The 6155-nt window shown below is 44.6% G+C and overlaps 1 protein-coding gene across 6 annotated transcripts in view; it reads right to left on the bottom strand.

The window, feature by feature from the left end:
- Positions 1-5432, bottom strand: part of frmpd3 (FERM and PDZ domain containing 3) — an 89809-nt gene extending 84377 nt beyond the window's left edge. For 4 of the 6 annotated variants that reach the window (XM_074648359.1, XM_074648357.1, XM_074648364.1 and 1 more), the window contains exon 1: positions 4869-5431. The gene's annotated coding sequence lies outside the window, so the exon portion shown is untranslated. Of the gene's footprint in view, positions 1-4868 lie in introns of all 6 variants that reach the window. The other 2 variants (XM_074648356.1, XM_074648355.1) reach the window with 1 other exon arrangement.
- Between the last annotated feature and the right edge of the window lie 723 nt (positions 5433-6155).

A 6155-nucleotide genomic window follows, 5' to 3' on the forward strand; every position in this document is an offset into this window, starting at 1 on the left:
GAACTCATGATGGCGCTACAGTGGTTCCCAAACTCTGTCATGTCAAGGACCCCTAAACTGACACAAATTAGACCACGGACCCCCATTTGATAAGATTTTGTCCCAGGGTCCCCCATCTGATAGGATTTTTGCTTTTAGATTACAGAAAGTGTATGAAACCCATGACCAAAATAGTCATTCATTCTGTCAGTGCGTTACTTATGGATGGAATTATAGTGAATATAAATTATTCCTCTTTTTGCTTGGGACCCCCTGGAACTCCCTCAAGGACCCCTGGAGGTCCCCGGACCCCACTTTGTAAACCAATGCGCTAGATGATCAAGTTATTACAATTCATCTTTAGGAGGACATGAATGTGTGTGCCAAATGTTCATGGCAATCTATCCATTAGTTGTTGGACTGACCTACAAACTGACCAACATTACCATCCGAATAGTATGGCTAAAACGTGTACACTCATGTCTGGAACAGATTCTGGATACTCTCTCTCTCTCTTTTTTTCTCTCTCTCTCATTAAGGCAGAAAGCTGGTCCATAGCACACACATATTCCTATCTTACAATCCAGTCTTCAAAGCGTGGTTATATTTCTGCATTTGCTGCAAGTGTTTTTTCCTTCCCCCAGTTGATAGTTTGGGATCCTGGCCAAGTTAAGTAATGACTTCACACTGCATTGCTCCTCTGCGGAGCACTAGCGTGATTCTCAGATAGGCACTGGCACAAAAGACCAATTAATATGCATGTTGTTACTCAGATATTTACCGCCCCAGTAACACTGCCAGTTTATTACTGTGGTTGTGTTTTTGTTTTTCGTTTCTCATGTGCGTGTGAGGCCAGGCCTCCAGCTTGGCCTGATTGGTCCTCGGCTACAGCAGCAGAAACAGCTGGTTGTCAGGGGTGACCACAAGAGCGAGCGAGCGAGCAAGTTGGAGAGAAAGAGAGATTTGTTGAGTGGCTACTCTTTTGCTCATGGTATGTGCAGGCCTCTCTATCTATATAGCTAATGACTGATTTGCTTTTGTCCTTTCTTTAGAAATACAAATGGTTTCCATGGGAACTAAATTGTCGGATCAGTGTTAGGATTCAGCCTTTGGATGTCAGAGTTGACAGAAAGTGGTCATCTCTGTTAACACATTTCAGCAACATATTAGGAAAATGATTCAGACCATTCTTAGTCCTATTCAACTGTACAACATTTTAAAAATATTATACTACCAGGGTTTTACTAGAGGTGCCCACACTGGCTTAATACAATACGACCAGAGATATTAAAAGGATAACTAGAACATTAGGGAACAAACAGTATACAAAAATCTCTCATATTGTTTTAGAAGGAAACCTTATAAATAAAGGATAACTCTTGTGTTATTTTGTCTTTTCAGTATCATCAACAAATACCCAGAAGAGACCAAACCGATACTTTTTATTTACTAAGAAATAAATTCTACTAGCAGGTATTGTCTGTGTAGCCTCAGCCTGTATCTGCATGCCACTGAGCTCCATCAAGACAGATGGATACTAGCATTGATTGACACAATCCTTCATTAGGATGAACATAGCCAGTGTAGTTTATCCTGACATGACTCCACGGCTGTATTTTGTTTTTATCTCTGAAGCACAGCTCTCTGGGCAGACGTCATTTAGCATGCACAGGGATGTTGGTCCATTTCACACTGCTGAAAGAAATAAACAACAGTGCCTATATGCTCGTAGACGTGTCACCCAAATGCAACAATGGAGATCAATGGTAAAGAGGCATAAATCAGACTGTGGTTGCACCACAGACTGTATATAAAGATGGCCGGCATGACAGCTCCCCTAAAAGTGAAGCCAAAACATCTCAATCGCTCCCCTGGTGGCTGCTGCAGTATAGGTCATAAATCCCACCCCTCTATGTTAGCAGATGGGACATGAGCCAAACAAAAAAGTCAAAATACACGTCAAATTAATTTTTCCCAAAGTTTAGGTAGTTCTTATCATGCTGATGTATGTACAAGTGTTCATTTTTCTGATAAGTTCGTCTTTAGATTCGTTTTTTATGCCATAAAAAGGGGGTGAGAAGTCTTGATTGAAATCTGTGATTGACAATTGGTTTGACTGAAGTAGTCGTGGAGCCGGAGGCTCAAGAATTGTACGAGAGAGGAGATGTAATTTGAAATTTCCTTAACCATCAGGAGTCTGCGTAATAGAACATGTGTCAATATGATCATAAATATAGTTATAGAGATATTATGGTTAGTTGTTGTGGCTTTATAGCCAAACAGCTCGATACCGTGGCTGCATCCCCGCGATCACTACTGAGCAGACTCTGGCTCCAAATGACGTCAAAATCTCAAGATTGCAGCTCCAATATCTGGGATATTTTGGCTTCACTTTTGTACAGAGGGAGGAAGAGGAGACACATCATCCATCTATATATTCAGTCTATGGGTTGCACAGAGAGTACTCGTTTGCAGGGTCAATTCATTGGTGGTTTTGGTCTTTTCATGAGATGTGTTGATAATACTTAAAATATAAAATCTGAAAAAAAAAGCCTCATACTTAAACTCTACATCAAATGTTTTAGATCCTGCAGAGCTTTAATAGTTGGACAGACATTATTTAGCCAAACAAGACTGAAGATGAAGAGCAGTGCTTAGATTTAAAATCAACTCCAGCAGGGTAAAGCAGTTGGTGTGAGTGTGTGCATTCATGCACATCACTCAGAGCGTTCACGTGTCTTGCAACAGAGCCATCCACTTGTACTTAACTACCAGTGTAAAGTGTTTGCGAGACTGAAATAATGCGTGTTGTTTCCACTCATTTAATTGCCCTCCACTGTAGTCGGTGTGATCTGTAGGTTTTATCGAGTGCCATGTCTGTTTTCATAATGTGCTTTTTTTGTGCCTCTGCAGAGCTGCCAGCCTGCATGTGCCAACCGCCTCTCCTAACATGTGCATCAGACCTCACTACTTTGATACTGATTGGATTCTGAAAGCATGTCCAGCCTTGGTATTTCTCTGTGGTATAGTCCTGTTATTCAGGATGTTTCAATGAGCCACATTACAAGAGTTTGCTATCTGTTTGTGCACTTGGGCAAAGGCTGCACCACGAGTCGTATTCATTTGTTCTACCCATACAACCTTGGGGCTGTTCTGCTCTCTCTAATGACTAAGCAGAAGTTGACAGAGAAGATAAAATAGCAGCTGCGTGTGAGAGTACAATGTACAGCGAGATCACAGAAATGAGTTCGGGGCTGTAATGTGCTTTTGATCATATTTAATACATTTAGAAAACTCTGAATATCAATAATTAAATGTAATTACTGAAGCAAAAGTTATTTGATAACTTTTCCTCTGTAGTCCAATAGTGCCTGTGTGTATATTTACTCCCACAATCAACCTCCACATTTCCTGCAAAAGAACACCCAATCAACCTCAGACGTCCACTCCATCAGACGCCGGCCTAACCAGTGTCGGGCTGAGTGGCATCTAGATAGATGTCGCAGAATGGCTTTTAAAATCAACCTCTAAATCAGCCACCATCCACTCTGAAACGCACCGTATAATGGAAAATATTGATATTTTTTGGCATATGCTGAATGTGCCGCCTCTAGAATTAATCATGGCATTGAAGAGAGTGCTTTCTCTTCGTCTGACCGCCGGCCTGCCTCGGCGCTCCACCAGTCTCATTCCCTCCATTTGCCCCCGTCCAGTGTCTCCATAACTTGCCCAGTCACATGATGAGATCAGAGAAGCCTGGTCATCTAAGTAATGGCTTTCCTTCTGTTTATTCCTCCTGGGTCCGCGGCACCTGCGTCCAGTGATGTATGCTCCATGCAACGCCACTGGACAGCTCATCTCTCTGGGCCACAGCAGCTCTGAATAAGCACATCCACCCTGGGCCAATCTCTGAAATGCACTTTGGGGCTGCTGTCATTGACATCCGAAGAAGAAAAGCTCTATAACCATTTCAGAGTCATCTAATGAGGCTTGAGAGTATTAGTGGGAGTTTGAGGGGAGAAATCTCCTGTTGGAAGAGGTCGTGAACTGACCTTTTCCCTTTTCTGCAGGGGAAGCCACACAGGAAAGTCTCAAGGCTGCAACAGCAACATTTAGTAATATGATTCTTAATGTTCATTTCCATGAACCTCTAGTAGCGCCAACATGTGTTTTCTCAGCATGCAACTAATTATGCAGCAAAGCACAGCTTCCTCCTCTGTCTGCAGGCTTTTACCCCAACTTCCACCCTGCTTGGTGTTAACACCACACTCATGGGGTCTCTGTGCTCTCTGGCTACAGTAAGCATCCTTTTTTCAACATGAGCACCCTCAGCTACACTGACACCCCAAAAATACAGCCTTAAGACTTTAATTGAAAAACTGTCAGAATGTGGAGTGTGAGATGAATGTATGAATCACAACTGAGGAAAAGCAAAGCCAAATGGTCGACCCCCAAAACAGCAGAAGCCCACAGGATATGGCACTCACATAAATTATCTGAAATGCCATGGACTTTCACCCTCTCTCTCTCTCTCTCTCTCTCTCTCTCTGTCTGTCTCAATTTTTCTTGTTTCCTCTCTCCTGCCACCTCCCTGTTGTACCCTCTTCATTCCCGCTGACATTCCCCAGACGTCTGATGGATATCGGACCATGTCCTCCAGGAGACATATTCCATTATCATGCTGCCACAGCGCTCCTCTCACAGACCCATCTCCCTTCTAATCAATGACCATGCAGCACAGCAGGCATGAACACACCAGACACACTTTGAGAATAATCAAACCAATGGAATCAAAGGAGAGAAGTAATCTATATCTCAGACGACACATCTGCACAGATCAATACAGATGGAAATCCGTCAGAAAAAGCCCCAGCTGTGCTGCTTCTTACCTGCGTGTCTCTGTGGTGGTCGTCCTCTCTGTGGCTGTGCTTGATGAAGACCCTCGGTCTACACAGCCATGCCCTCCTATATGGGCATGCATCTGTGGGGCAGATCAGAGGTCTACCTTGTTATCTGTCAGCCCGGTGAAGAGGAAGGGATCAAGGATCAGAGAGTCCTCCCAGCCGGCAGACTCGTCTAGCGCATCTCCTTGTGTCTCCCGCTCTCCCGGGTCATTCCAGCCAGCCCCTCAGCAACCGCAGAGCCAGGGAGCGAGCGTTCAGGGGGGGTGGTGGTGGTAGGGGGGGATGGGAGGTGCTTAGAGGACTGAAGCGGACATGGAACGGCGAGCAGAGCACCTCCTCCTCCTCCTCCTACATGTCTGACTGCAGCCAGTGGACATGCTACAGCTGGAGCCTCTGTCCACCTCCCGTTTGTGCATGTGTGTGAGTGTGTGTGTGTGTGTGTGTGTGTGTGTGTTTGCTGGCTCCACTCTGTGTGTGAAAACAGAGTCTCTTCCCCTAACTGTTAATGCTGCCGGTGGCTCCGAGATGCTGAGGCAGTGTGAGAGAGGAAGGAAGGGACAGGGAGAGAGAGGGAGAGAGAGAGAGAGAGAGAGAGAGAGAGAGAGAGAGAGGTGTGTGGGAGCGGGGGAGGAAGAATGGCAAGGGAAAGGTTGTTTTCCCTCCTGCTCCATCTATCGGTATCAATTCAATGAGGAATGCATGACCATGGCTGAGTTAATGAGTCATCCATACCTATACGCATTTCTCTAAGTGTGTGACATTCAAAAAGAGAGCAGCAAAGATGTACATGAGCAGAGTGTGCATGTTACCTATTTGTGCTTTGCATAGCTTGCACGTGTACTGTGTGCAAATACAGTCTTGTAAGTCATTTGAATGATAATGAGCATGTTTTTAAAATGCTAGCTGAGAAATTTATAGCCTGCTGTGTACACACACATCATGTGCACACAGCTTCAATGCACACACAGCCAAACACACAGAAGAGAGAAACACCTCGGATGTCCTCAGGCTATCAGTGTATCAACACCCCTGAGCACCTACAGCCTGAACAAGATACCTGCCTCCCTCAATGCCCAGGGGAATGATATATCACACCTTGACACTGCAGAAGAGAGGAGAGGATAGGAGAGGAGAGACACTCCTCCAAAACAAACCCAAAAGGCAGGTGGGCAATTTGATTAGAGACAGAAACAGGAAGAGGAAGGAAAGAAAATGAGAAAGACAAGAGGTGAAATGTGGAGGCTCAGTTTCACTGACAGTGCGCTGTGTTTT

This window comes from Sebastes fasciatus, chromosome 10 (genome assembly GCF_043250625.1).
Source record: "Sebastes fasciatus isolate fSebFas1 chromosome 10, fSebFas1.pri, whole genome shotgun sequence".
NCBI classification, from domain to species: domain Eukaryota; kingdom Metazoa; phylum Chordata; class Actinopteri; order Perciformes; family Sebastidae; genus Sebastes; species Sebastes fasciatus.